At 38.3% G+C, this 15,518-nt stretch overlaps 1 long non-coding RNA gene across 1 annotated transcript in view; it reads left to right on the top strand.

Moving 5' to 3' along the window:
- The window catches only part of LOC135973157 (uncharacterized), a 33,109-nt gene extending 20,920 nt beyond the window's left edge, over positions 1-12,189 (top strand). The window contains exon 2 of the long non-coding RNA XR_010589858.1: positions 11,222-12,189. This is a non-coding gene — a long non-coding RNA (uncharacterized LOC135973157). The remainder of the gene's footprint in view (positions 1-11,221) is intronic.
- Positions 12,190-15,518: the final 3,329 nt, after the last annotated feature.

Genomic DNA, 15,518 nt, shown 5'->3' with positions numbered 1-15,518 from the left:
TATGGATGCTGGGAGGTTGCTTTAGGTGAGAAATTGCTTTAGACCAGGATTTTAGCTTGTTAAGAGTTACGATTAGACTCTAGGAAGTGTGTTATTCCTTTGGTTTTATATGTCACCTGTTTTCCTAGAGCACACACTTTCTCAAACCTTAATCTTTGTAAATAAACATATTTGTTTTCACCATAAGTAGATTCTAGTGCTGTGGCATTATAAAGGACCTGATCCTGAGTTTTGCCAGTCAAGCTGTGTGTACACTGGATCTTCAGCTTACCAGGTTATTTCTGTGACTGTCTAGTGTCAGAAACTGGATGTTACCAAAGAGGTTGCTTGCAGAAGAGTTCAGGTATTGGTGTGTAACTAGTCTGCACAAGGGAGAGGGCTATGATCAGAGGCTGCTGGTTTTGGGGAGCTGAGCTACAGCAGGCATCAGGCAAGAATGCTTCACACTAAGTGCAGGGGGTGGTGAAATCCCTCACAGCTCTGGGGAGCATCACGTCTTTCTTGTGCTTACCAATACAGGGGAAAGCATGCACGATGTATACATGCATATACCTAAGTGGCAGATGCACACTAGCTAGCAGCACAAATAAACTATCCCCATACACATAATGGCACATACCTGACTTGAGAAATATGGGTTATAATGTACATTTTACATAACATTCTGCCCCCGTGGTATTGTCTCTGTGGCCAACTAGCAGCATGTGATTGTGATAGGGTAGTTCTACCACTGACTATATTCCCATAAATCCAGGCAGCTCCTTCATTCTCTTGGTTCTGGTGTTAATGTGTAGGCTTGGAACATGGAAAATCTAGGCTTGAAATCCTCACTAGTGAAAGGCAAAGTTTGGTGCAGAGGATCACTAAAAATTATGGATAATTCTCTGTATCTATGGAAACTGCTCCAAACCTCTTGTCTGTACAAAAGTGGGCTGAAAATCTAATGGACAGTCTTATCTGAGTTTTCTTTACTTCCTAAAACCAACTGGGAAGGAACTACTGTGAGATGAGTTTCTCTCACTGTATTTTAACACGCTTGCTTTTGAACCCAACCAGCCCCCAGATACATATAGGTGCACAGAAGTGAAAAACATGGGGAAGCTATCAAAACTTTTCACCGCCTCAAGGCTTAGTTCTAGTTTGGGGTGAAGGGTTGAACGAAGAGATATCCTTTTTTTTATCCAAACAATTTTGTCCCACTCATCTTCACAAGCTAATAATGAAGAGACTCTGTTGCCTGAAGCCCTGAAGAGTAGAGAGCTTGTTATTGATATTTGTTGGTGAAATGGGAGAAGAGTGGCCCAGAACTTTGGGACAAAGGCTCCACTGGGGAGGGGGCTCTCTGCCAGCATGTGTTGGTAAGCAAAGGGGAAATGGCTACAAAAAACCCAGCCTCATTTGCATTTCAGTTATGTGACGTGTTTTGGGCAGTTTGGTCAAAATGCAGTTACGTTTTGAGTTTGGGGGAATAAAACTATTTTTGTTGAGAAACTAAAGGACAAGAGAATTGCCCAAAACAAGACTGGGATGAGTGATCACCCTGTCCAAAGCCTCCATTTTCCACTGCTAGAATCTGGAACTGGGCTATCACCAGAAGATGGAAAAGACTCTCCTAAGCATCCTCTGTCACTGAACCTTCTCTGAAGACTGTGCAGTGAGGTGATGGATGGATGGACCTGAGACAGCTTTGGATGAAGTTGCATAAGGAAACAGCATAGTTCAGTAACTTCAGCAAGGGTCCCCTTACCCAATGCCAATAAGGCGGTAACCACTACTGCTGTGATAGGTGGTAGAATCCCGCTGAGCAAGCCAAGCAGCCCTTCCTATAGATTGCAGGATCTCTGTGAGAACTTGATGGTCAGTTGTTATAGGGATGAATTTCATGCTTTACACCAGGCTGATTTGGTCTAGGTTTACTCTGTAAACTCATCAGTAAAATGGGGATCATATCTACTTCACACAAGCATTGTTAGGATTCATTAAGTAATCTGAGTTAGACAGTGAAATAGAAACAAACTACTGTTACCACTATTCTTAGACTCAAATAGCACTGCTGTGATTGATTTCTTTCCTGTTTTTGATATGCAGAAGAATCATATAATAAAAACCAAAGAACAAATTGTATAGAGTTTAAAGTAAACAAAAATCAGTGTTGCTAGGCCTCTCCAGACTAGCCCTGTTCCATTTCTTAATCACCAGGGTGATATCTAATGAAGATTTCATAGTCTGTTTTGGGTTTTCTAGAAATCTAACTTCCAAGCTTTCTCGGAGATGTTGGTTTGAATCAAGCTTAATGCACTTAGCAGAGGGACCAATTCATAGATTCTAGGACTGGAAGGGACCTCGAGAGGTCATCAAGTCCAGTCCCCTGCCCGCCTGGCAGGACCAAATACTGTCTAGACCATCCCTGATAGATATTTATCTAACCTACTCTTAAATATCTCCAGAGATGGAGATTCCACAACCTCCCTAGGCAATTTATTCCAGTGTTTAACCACCCTGACAGTTAGGAACTTTTTCCTAATGTCCAACCTAGACCTCCCTTGCTGCAGTTTAAACCCATTGCTTCTGGTTACATTCCGAATAAATTCAGATTTATAAGAGACCTAGTCTCAATCAAACCTTTTTTTTTTTTTCTTATTCTTACTACATGCCACACTGTGATCAGAAAAATGTAGATGTGACAAACTGCAAAAGTGTAGAAGCATTCATGGAGTGGAAATGAAACTACTAGTGATGTGTCCCTAGATGAAAAAAATATCCAGGTTGCAGAAAACTGTAATTTATCATTGGCATATTTATCAATAATTAAGAGGAGAAACTGTTCATGTGTAACTTTGTAACACCAGTAACTTTGGTGGCAAATTTCTATCTTTGCCTTTACAAATCCCATGATATCTTGCAGTTTCCTGGCCTGTTGACTGCACTAATAGATTCACTTGTTATGAACCTCATACAGAGAAATAACCTGTAGTGGTTAAATAATTTTTTTCACATCTTGCAAATCCCTACCTGTGACTAACAATGCCTCAAATCAAGAAAATGGAAAGAATTGTGAAAATCTAATATTTCCCCATTTTACTGTTTACATTTTTTGCACTTGACCCAGCTTAGACAATAGAAATAGATTAGTCAGCCTCATTTGCTTAGTTCCACTTTCTGGTTCTGAGGGCATATCTATACTGCAACTGGAAGGTATAATTTCCAGCTCAGGTAGACATCACTGAGCTAACTTTGATCAAGCAAGTATGCTAAAAATAAAATGTAGCTGTGGTGGTGGGGGCTAGCTGCCAAAGTATGCACCTAGGATCTCACATGGGATTGTACTAAGAATGGTTATCCCATCCTGCTTCTTGTGCCATGGCAGCTACACTTCTATTTTTAGCACACTAGCTCAATTTGAACTAGTGAGCGTATGTCTGCCCAAGATGAAATTACACCTTTCAGCTCCAGTGTAGACATACCCTAGGCATTGGCAGCACAATGCTACAATGTTTGGCAGTAAATACTGAATGTTTCAAGCCATGTTGTCCTTAAATCATGCAAGAAACGTATTAAGTTTAATAAGACTTCAGATTTGGTCCCAAGCTACCTGACTGTGTCCCTTTAAGTCAGCCCTTTACCATCTTGTTGCTATTATTGCTCCTGATGTGTTTCCCCTTTCACCCCTGTGTGTGCTAATACCATTCCTTCTATAGGATATCATCAATGTTGTATTTATATGAATACAGTTTCAAGTTAACACCTACCCTACAGGCAGCAACTGACCCAAATTCTACCTTCTAGTGCTTCAGTTTAAATACCCAGTGCGTTCACTTATGTTCCCAAGAGAAATGAAATAATAAATTGAGCTGTGAATAAAAACACCAGTGCTCTGACATTTTGGTTTTACACCTATTCATGAGTGTTCAGACAACTGCCAAATATTCACAAAGGAGTGCAAATTCCCAAAGTGCCATAGATTTAAGCACAATTTTATCCAAAAATTCATAATGGAAGTGTCTCTCCATTCTTCTGATCTAAAAAAAAATAATCAGTCATTCAACAGAGCAACGATACTGTATGATTTAGGAAATCAACTACACAACATGAATAATAAGTTTCTAAAAAGACATCCCTTAAATTGAAAATGATTCATACAAACAGATTTTATTCAAAGACGAGGATTGATTTGTGTGACCTGCTACACAAAACTGCTAAATTATTAAATACTGGACCATATCTTCAGCTAGCATAGCTCCATTGACTTCAGTACTGTTGTCTTCAATAGAGCTACAGCAGCTGAGTATCTGTCCTGGTCCATTATACATTACAAATATCTGGACTCTGTAGTCATTACATTCACAGTTGGAAAACTTTGGTAATATGGATGAAAGTTATTCCTAAAAGACAGTTTATTTAAGATTGTTAATGTTATCTTCAGTTATGTTTCTAATATATGGGTCCATAAAAGTCAAACCCAGTGAAAAAGCTATGCAAAGATAAAACTTGTTAAAGCAATGATTTGATAAAGTGATTAGCTGATTACAGAAAGAGGAGTTACAGCTGCAATGTAACGAGCAGCACAAAACAATCATACTCGGGCAAGTCAAATACATTTTAGCAGTTCACTGACCTATCAGCTGCTCTTTTCCTTCAGAGTTGGGGAATGAAGCAATCTTATTCCTTGTAAAATCTCTTGGATTCTACATGGTTGTCACCTGAGTATGTATACTAGTGAAAGTATTTGAGAAGTTGGACTGAGCTAGTATTGGATCAGATAGCATATGCTCTTACCAAAAGAAGACTGTCCCCTGTAGTATGTTTCTAGGCACTTGCTCCTGTGCCCATTGAAGTAAATGGGTGTCTATCGAAAGCCTAGTAGAGTTAATGGAAAATGTGAAATCAGTTGTTCATTCTCCCTTGAAATTACGCAAGTGACCTTCCAATACTTCTTGTGAGAGTCTATTCAAGACTGCAATAGATCTGATAAAATATTTTCCCAGTAGTAATCCTAAATTATCTTATTTTCATCTAATTGCAGTCACAGGCAAATTAGCAAAATACGTTCTGCAAATATTTGGTCAGATTTTTTAATGAATTCACTTCAGACTATTTTTGCCCATTTTGTGTTCATTCATCAGTTAAGCTAGTGAACAACTTCAGGGGCAGAAACATTCATTGGGAGAGAGGGAAGCAACTAGAGCCTGCCAAAACTCATCCTTTGCAGAATACAGAGCAGCCTTATCTGCTGATGGTTTTAGGGGCACTAGCTTGCCTACTTCCCCCTCCCTTGCAATGTTCAGGTATGGATGGCAAGCCTGCTCTCTCCTCTGTGTCTCCTGGGACATTGCCTCCTTCCACCTGACAGTTCCACAGGAGCCTCTCTGTTTCTCTCCCCTTGGGGATGTGGGAATGGGGTGTAAAAAGGAATGATTCAGGTGTGTACATATATTAATTGGGAGTCAAGTTTTGCACACACGTTGCAATAATTAAATTAAATTGTTAAAACCTTTTGCTGGATACTGTTTTTAGATCTTTCTGCCTGGCTTGATTCCTTCGCCCCCCCCGCCTATTTGTTCTGGTGATTCTGTTCAGGTGTCTGTTCCAATCTGGTGTCAGCCTTCTTGCATCATCTTTCATTAGGATACCAATGCAAGAAATAAACAAATCAATCAGCACAACATTTACTGTCAGCTGCATTGATATGCCACTTGCCTGTGCAGACAGCTGAGCTACTTAACTTAAGCCCACTTGAGCTTAAAACTCAGCAAAGAAGAAAACATCAGATTGAGTGGTTTATTAACAAGCCATCCCAGAATAATGAGAGCTCACAGCAAAGGAGAGCAAAACAGTCTCTGATGCAGGCTATTCCTGCACACTGTATTGCTCCTCCAGACCCTACATTTGGGGTGTGCTCAGCTTCTGGCTTGAGGCCCAGCTCTCACTTAAAACTTTAAAACTTTGTTGGGCTGCTCAGCGACAAAAATATAATATCATTGAAGACGTAAACACTCTGTTTAAATGTACAGATTTCCTTCTGGGATGTTGCTTGGCTTTACCTCTCTAAAAAGGAATGGAAAGTTAGAAGGCTGAACAGGTTTGTGTCTGTTAACAAGAAATTTGTTAGCACAGAAATTTAATTAGGTTTTCCTTCCATCATTACTTAATTTAGACATAACAGATGAGGTAAAATCATTTATAATTCTTTGACCCTTCTGATTATAATTGCTTTTTCTTATATAGACATGCACACATATACATAAACACACTCTACATGGAAATACTACTCTCTTCATCTGAATCTTAAGACCCATAGTTTTAGGCATACTCTTGAATTCCTTGCAGATACTGAGGTCTCACATAGCAGCAGCCATGTGTAATGTTTTATACCACCTCTACTTGCTATGATGGGACAGATTCCCCTAAGCAGAGAATGACATGGCCCGCATCACCTCTCAGCTAGACTACATCAATACACTATACCTCAGGCATGAAGCCTTCAGCACTTAGGAAATTCTGACTAGTACAGAACGCTGCAGGGCATCTCCTCAGCAACAAAGGCTACTGTGAGCACATCAGACCTGTCCTCCATTCTCTACACTATCTTCCCATAGAAGTTCAAAGGTCTCAGTCCTTATCTTCAAAGCGCTCCATGGTCTGGGCCCAGAATCTCTAAAAGATCATCTAAAGCTCCAGGATGACAACTCTGCTCTGGCACAACGGAGCCTTCTAGAATAAGGGCAAAGCTCATCCATGTCGAAGAAAGAATTTTCTTAGAGGTGGTCTGAGACTGGAACAAACTTCACAAACCTTTCCTAGAAGTGCAAGTTGCATTTATTTGACCTTCCCTAACACATAGGAACAGGCATATATATATATAAAAACAAAATAAAAGGCACTCACTACCAAAACACGACTCCAATGAACACGCTTCTCCGAGTGAGGAGAGTGAGAATGAAGAACATGCGACAGGCATTAGTCATGTTGCTTAATGCATTACTGGAAAGCACTTGGGTATTACAGTGATGAGTGTGGGATAAGAACCTGTAAAGAAACAAGGCAGAAGAGGTTTTACCAGGGTGGCAACTATTCCCATTTTATAGCTAGAGTACCTGAGGTACCAAAGGAGGCACTAGTCTCATTTTATAGACAGGGAAATTGATGCACAAGCTAGTTAAAAAGACTTGATGAAGGCCACACAGTGTCAGCAATCATCAGGCATTACAACCAAGATCTCTAAAGCTTGTCCAGTGCTCAGTGCACTCTAGCTGCCTTTATGTACCAAAGCATGTTATGAATTAAATACCTGTATATGAGGACAGCAGGAATCTCAAATCCCAAAGCCATGAGTGGAACCAATTGTTACACACAAGCCACCATCAACAAAGATTAACTTCAAACTGCACTAGGATCTCAGTCAACAAAAACACTTTCCTTAAGGAGGAAAGGGACTTTATGCCTAAATAACAGTATTGCTGCGGTACAGACTACAGAAAATGGGTGGTCTCTTTGCTCCCTCTGCTGGCTCAGTGTGAGAGCTGTAAGGGAAACCTAAGAACACAATTATAAACTTACAGAGTCCTGTGGCACCTTATAGACCAGGGGTAGACAACCTATGGCACGCGTGCTGAAGGCGGCATGCAAGCTGATTTTCAGTGGCTTGGCCACCGGTCCGGGTGGCTCTGCATTTTAATTTAATTTTAAATGAAGTTTCTTAAACATTTTAAAAACCTTATTTACTTTACATACAATAGTTTAGTTATATATTATAGACTTATAGAAAGATCTTCGAAAAACGTTAAACTGTATTACTGGCACGCGAAATCTTAAATTAGAGTGAATAAATGAAGATTCGGCACACCACTTCTGAAAGGTTGCCGACCCCGGTTATAGACTAACAGACGTATTGGAGCATAAGCTTTCGTGGGTGAATACCCACTTTGTTCGACATTCATCTGATGAAGTGGATATTCACCCACGAAAGCTTATGCTCCAATATGTCTGTTAGTCTATAAGGTGCCACAGGACTCTGTCGCTTTTTACAGATCCAGACTAACACGGCTACCCCTCTGATACATGAGTTAAAAACTTATTACTGTACTTTCCACACATCATATACAACTCTCCTGCACAAGTTTTTTACACTAGTCTGAAATGACACTCTAAATTTAACTCCATACACTTGCTTTATTTAATTCTGGGTGATGTACCAGTGGACTGAACAGTCTGATTAATAAGGAAATGTTTAACAAAGCAGCTAAGGAAATGTATATCCACACCAGGGCTGGTTAGAAGACTGTGGTGCTCTGTTGAAATAAGCATTAAATTCAGTACCTCCAAAATAAGTCATTCAGGAAATATTCTGAGATGGGTCCTAATTAATCTAATTAATGGAGGGAATCAAAAGGACAGGTTTGCTAGTGTTATGTTGTCAAAAAATAAAATAATCTTTTGTTTCATGACTTTGTCCTCCACATTTTTTCCTCAGTTATAACTGATAGTTCCTTGCAAGTCCTGCTGTATCCCAGAAGTAATCTCAAAGACTGATGCCGCAAGTAATTTACAAGTAAATCTTTACCTGCATTAAGAGGAAAAAAAACACAGTACGAAAAGTAGATTTGTAAGATACTGTAGCCTCTACCAGGCTCCTGAAAACAGATTCCCAGCTAGGACAAGGAAAGGAATCCACAGTAAAATCTTTCCTATGTGCCAGGGTTCAGGGAAAGCAGCTGGCTGGGAAACCTTGTGCCTGGAAGCAGTGTAAACTGGGAAAGCTAAAACCCTCCCCCAGTGACTGACAGATCTGGTTCTACTTCCCCAACAGTAGAGCAGAGGGAAACAATTATCTATATTTCTAAAAGTAGGTGGAAGTTAATGATTTTTACATTACTAAAAGACCATGCTGCTGGCTTCACAAGATTAGCTTTATACTGGGACAACTGACTGAATAGGCTTATGGATAAAATAATGTGAAGTTACCTAGTTTCATGGAAACATGACAGCATTGGCATTAGGAAGTCATTCTTAAGGTTTTCATAGTCTCCAGGGTTAGGCTAGACCTAAATATTTATTATACTTCATAAAGCAACCTAGGTCCTTGTTCTTGCATAGTAGGTACTAATATGAGGGTTTAAACACCTCAGCTGAGTTGAACATCTGAATGTAAAAGCCTTTTCCAGTGACCAGTACAGTAACCCCCATTCAACATAAAGTATCTCCAAACTCATTTAAAATAGCTACCCAGCTGTAACCAGGAAAACTAAATCTTCCAAAAGGTATCTTTGTCTTTTATGGGAAAAGGACATCAGCAAGTATAAGGTACATGAAACCAAGAGCTTGTAGTTTTGACAATATATCCACCCCACAAAATCCCTGAAGCCTCTCCTCACTATAGCTCTGCTTCAAGTTATTGAAAATCAGGGCTGTCTAAGCCACAAAATCTGATGTAACTTTTCAGATTCAGGGATGTTTGGATTTAGACTAGGGCTAGGCAACCTATGGCACGCGTGCCAAAGACAGCACGCAAGCCGATTATCAGTGGCACTTACACTGCCCAGGTCCTGGCCACTGGTCCGGGGGGCTCTGTATTTTAACTTAATTTTAAATGAAGCTTCTTAAACATTTTAAAAACCTTATTTACTTTACATACAATAGTTTAGTTATATATTATAGACTTATAGAAAGTGACTTTCTAAAAACGTTAAAATGTATTACTGGCACGCGAAACCTTAAATTATAGTGAATAAATGAAGACTCGGCACACCACTTCTGAAAGGTTGCCAACTCCTGATTTAGACCAATCACCACTGAAAACAAAAATTGACATTTACAGACAAAACTGTAGATGCCGACCAGTCCAACCTCCAATCCTGATCTCCTTTGCTACCAACTCTAGCCCTGACCCTTTGCTCCTGAAACTCCCTTCCACCACACCACTAGTTGTCCCGAAAAACCTATCTGCTCCAATCCTCAGGTCTCCCCTACTTCCTCCTACCACTCTAATCAAGCTCCAGCCAAAAAACACACCTCACCCATCCATTCGTTCCCCTCTCACTTAGCTTCCACCAACAAGGGTATTTGTATTCTACCCCCAAAGAAAATCATTTAGTAAATATGCAGAGGATTTAAACTAGTTTATTTCAAGACAGCCACTACATTAGAATATGAATAAGGGTGCAGAGATCCAAAACTGCTATTTAACATGAATCTGTAAAGTGATTTGAGGTAGTATTTTGAAATATAGATCCTATTGCCTGTGCTCTACAATATGTAGAGGATTAATCATGGACTATTAACATAAAATTCACATAAATTAAAAAAAAATCAAGTTAGCATCAGCAATACTGCATGGATTTTTAAAAACTCATGTTTGGGGTTAACAACATACACATGGAAAGAACTTTTACTGTAAGGATTAGTGGAATAAGCTAGCTAGTGTGGATCATGACTTTAAACTTCAGTGCACGTTCTACCCATGCTGCTTTTCATCCAGGGCCTAGAGATGGAGAAAGAAGTATTTTACATCCCAAGAAGCTGTGGAACTCCTCAGGTCAAAAGTTGCTGGTTGTCAGGATTGTGGATGAAAGTATAAGATTCAGGATAGAGGCTGAAGCACACCTCTTAATGACCTTAAGGGGGTCATTTTAGTATTAACTGCATCTCTCATTTTGCAGTATTTGTAAAATAAACTCTAAGGCACAGCCCAGAGAGCTAACTAATTAGGATGCACCTAAAAGCTATGTGCTCTTGTAAGGACTCTAAATTTCCATTACTTCAGTAGAAACAATTTCAGAGCTAAACAAAACTAGGCTCTTTGGATAATAAACAAAGGACAATTCTCCAGGATGGAGCATTATCATCTTGTGCTCAAGAGGGTTCAGATTGGTAATTTAGAATTCTTGAAATAATCTTGAGCTAGTCGGCCAGTATAACAAGTGAGTGTTTAACTGAACTGAAAAAATCAGTCTGAGTAAGCACAGCCAGGATGTATCAATGTATAATACCGCCAAGTAGCAGTAAATTGTTCAGGAGTGTAGGAACCAATATAGGTTCCCAACGTAGGAAGAAACATAGTTTTGATGTGAAAGCTTACATTGCTGTCGTCAGGCTCATACTTGTTGCATAGGATCTATTCTTCAAGGCTATCAATGTAGGGCCATTTATGAGTTGTACATTTAAAAAATGGCAGCTACATCAAAATTTAGTTATACCATAAACACATTTAATCTTTTCTTTACAGTTTTCCTCTACAGGAAGAAGAACTGAAGAGTTGGTCCCATCATGTTCCCCTACTGTTAAGTTATATGCAACAGTACAAGTATATCAATTACAACAGCAATCTGTGATGCTACATATTGACTAACAAAGGAGCACAAAGAAAAGGAACAATGGAGGCACGACTGAACTATCTGGAGTTATTTATTAGGAAAAGTAAGACAGAGTACTGTTTCAACATTCATACTGAACAAACAGTAACAAAACCAGAAAAATAAACTACAAAAAAGTAGGTCCATCATATTGAAGTTGGCTTATGGCAATACAGTACAAACAAGTAAATTAAATCCAAACTTCATTTATGCAAGCAAGCAGTAAAGAGTTATATACAGTTTTGATGGGGATGGATTACATTGTAGGCACAATCAATTTGGCCACAATGAAAATACTTAATTACATTAAATCTATTCTGTACATTCAATAATGAGCAGCTATAAAATGAAAAAATAAATTAAACAATTTACAAGAGATGTACTACAGTTTACATAAAGGTATAATTTAATAAAGTTAATACAAATTTGCAGCACATTGTACTTTTTACATTGTATCTTCAGTGTCAGAACAGTAAACAAATAAGCTCAGACATAACATAAGTACAATACAATAGAATAAGGCAACTTAACTGAAATGGCTCTTATGGAGAACATCCTCCTCACATGGGTTTGGAGTTTATGGTTTTGCTATTCCTTTTGCTAAGGAACTAAAAGAACTCTGAATGTATGATTTGGTCACTAGAAGGCCTACATATGGTAAGAAAATTGCCTAGCAATTAAGAGATAAAATACATATGGTTAAAATGACAAATGTAAAAACAGATGGTGCAGACTATGAAAATACAAGAGATAACTTTTTGCTTATGTCCCATCTCAATCTGAACACCAAAGTAACACAAATTTTCAGGTTCTTGGTACTGCGAATTTAGTTTTTTCCAAACATCCTCATTCCCTAAAAATATCTGTGTTTAAATGAGTCTTTTGTAATGTTCAATCTGAAACCAATGTAACTGCTTAAAGACTTTGTATTTACAAAGGTCTAAAACATCCATGCTGAAGGAATAGTGAAATTTGAACAGATTAAAACGGTTATTACTCCAGATTAACAATTCAGAACCCCTATTTCAGTTTATTTTATGGATAGGATTACTTAACAAGTTACACCTTTAAAATTAACTTTAAATATTCACAATTTTCAACAAAAATGGTAAATACTTACAGTAATGGCTGTACTTTTTGAAGTGCTAACACAGAACGACACACGATGAGCCCACAGTAGTTGGTACTAAAACTTTGTCTACTCTAAACAGCTACAATGACAAAGCATGGGAAAGTAGAAGATTAACATCTAAAGCTAGTTTTAAAACTGAAATTCTAGAAATGGAAAGTGATCCATGTCATCAAATGCACAAATTGAATGTAATCTGCTTTACAGAAAGCAGCACAGAAAGCCAGCCACATGAATGTCTTTACTTTAATGAATTTCAATCCAAATATATAAAAAAGGAAGCTCAACGTAAGGCCATGAGAAATCTTTGCAACTTGACAAATTTCAAGTCTGTCAAAAGGACCAGGCCATAAATATTAATTCTATTTACAAAACTTATTTTGATTCTAAATTTTTCAATTGATTTAGCACCAGCAGCAATATGCAAAGTAGCATAGGAGTTTTCCCCATTTGAATGGCTTTTTTAAAAGAATCTTGGGGCAAAATGTTTCATTACTGCTAAAAGTAGTTCCCATTTAAACCAACAGACTACTTAGCAACTAGGACAAGCAGGATTTGGCAGTCAGTGTTACAATAATACAGTGATACATGTCAGAGATCCAAGAAGGTAAACTCATCTTGGAAAACAGGCTTGTTTGCAGACTTTATGTTCTTTATCTTCAAGTCTTCTTTAAAGATATTATTAAATTTTAGAATACTGGTAACAATATTTGGAATATATTAACAAGAAAAGCCAGATACAACTGATCAAGAGAGTTTAGTAATATGCACTTAAGTGTTTTGTGGACTGTAAGTTGGGAAATTATCGCTCTGTGCTGTGAGAAGGCATCTTAGTGCCCCCCCCATCAGCTCCATATCAAACACAAACTTCCATAAACTTGATTAAGTCTTTGCAGACAATTAACCCACCAACTCTATTCTTAATGAGCTGAAAATTTCCTGTGCCGCTGTGCTTTAGCCTGAAGGGGAAGAATTTTATCAAAATTTAACTTCAACTGTATTTATCAAACGTGCTTGTCGACTTATTACTGTAAAAGACACAGCTAGGTAATACTTAGTATGACCCTCAATATTTTGCGTAAATTCCTTAATCCAAACAAAACCCAACAACTCTACACATTGCAGGTTTTCTAAATACCCGTATGTGGGAAAGATGGAGAAATCTCTGTTTCATAAGGAGAACATGAACATAAGAAATAGCCAGCTTGACTACACATTAAATTAGATGCAGGAGAAAGTGGGTTACACCTATTTAGCTGCACTGGTTCAACCTCAATACTTCTGTTTTTCTTAAAGTAATCAGTAACAAGACCATCTTGTCTCCAATTCGGTTATGAACTAAACTAATCTGTCTCCTTAGGATACCAACAATTCATTTACAGAGGATTTATAATGAATGAGATATTTACAAAACAGTAAAGGCATGAAAGAAAGATTATATGATGAATAAACATAATAAGACACTGATTAGACTTTAAAGAGCACAACTTTGCTCTAAGTGCAAGCACCTTGAAATACTTTCAAATGTTAAACTCCCACAGCTATCCTAAAACATTAGGAAATATAAGTTATTGCCACAGTTATTTGGAATGGGCCAGCTTCTTAAAAAAACACTTCCAAAAATGTGGTGCTTTATTAAATATCTACACTGGTTCAGGTAGAATATAAAAAATTGTAATATAACAAAGGCTGTTTATTCTCCTCACGCTAAAAAAGCAAGGAATACCTCACATGTATATACAAGACGTGTACTACCAACCACCTGAATGCAATAGGAATAGAACCTCTCAATACAACTAATACACAGGCAAAAGTATTATTGAAGAACCAGAATTGTTAAACATTTCTTAAGTATCCCTTAGAGATTGAAAATGGGTAACACAGCCTGGCTTCCAACTCTCTTAATACCAAAAATGTAAATAGCACTGCATGTGGTATTGACGCTTCATAAGTGCTTTGTTGCTGGATGCATGTCACTGCAAGCAAAACTCTTAATGACAAAAAAGGGAAAACTGATCTGTTCAGAGTCTTTACATTCCCAGATTCTAAATGGAATGATGCTTTATAGAAAAGTTGTTTATACAAGTGGCAATACTATTAGATTCACTAAAAAAAAGACTTAACAGAAAAACGTAATGCCAATATTCTAGATTTGGTCTTAAACTTAAAGGTCCAAAATATGTAGCAAAAAGGAGTTCCTTAAAGTGCAGTTACCTTAAGCCCAACTAGAAAGGTGCTGAGAGTGGTTAGAGGTTTGTTAGCCATACCAACCAGTCTATGATATCTTTCATATAAAAATGAAGCATCCAGAAACAGCCTGTACTTGTGGAGTGAAAAACAAACATCATTGCAGAGAGACAATGACATGCTAAACATTTTGACATAATGCATGGACAAATCCAAATGGGAGGGAGGGGAGACAAACTGATAGGCATGACTACTCCAACAAAAGTAGACTAGCTTGCCATGAAGATGGGAGGCCACAAAGCTCATACTGTCTTCTTGACTGGTCTAGCGGATCATCTAAAATGCTGATACAATTATTGTCCACATCTACAGTAAACAGTCTGGGGTGACAAAAGTATTACTGGCGCCAAGAATGCTCTTACATGAAGTTGCAGTGCCAGCAAAACTAACATCATTGGCACCACGTGAGAAACTGAAGGCACTCATCTGGCTGCTTGATCTGAGACCTGTTACATTGAGAATGAACTTTGCCTTTTTCTTTCAAGTGGAAAACCTCTACTTGAAGAAAGTGGTTCCCTCTTTGAGAAGTCAGCAGTAGCCATGAGGATCCACAAGCTTGCAAAGAAAGTTGTTGCACTTCCTCTGCTATAGCATGTGACCGCTTGTTTGAGTTCCTTCACTGTAAGGAAACTCCAAGTAGCATTGAGACAAAAGGAATGCCAAATGTGAAGGTAAAAGCATTGAAGAAAGAAATTAATCTACTTCAGCAATTCAATCTAAAGGGAGCCCTGGCAAGGTTCTTTTGGTCTGTATACAGGTACAGGTCTAGATGAAGAAATTTAAAGCTACTTTCA

The sequence above is a fragment of the Chrysemys picta genome, chromosome 8 (genome assembly GCF_011386835.1).
Source record: "Chrysemys picta bellii isolate R12L10 chromosome 8, ASM1138683v2, whole genome shotgun sequence".
NCBI lineage: Eukaryota > Metazoa > Chordata > Testudines > Emydidae > Chrysemys > Chrysemys picta.
This window is presented reverse-complemented; position numbering and strand designations above follow the sequence as displayed.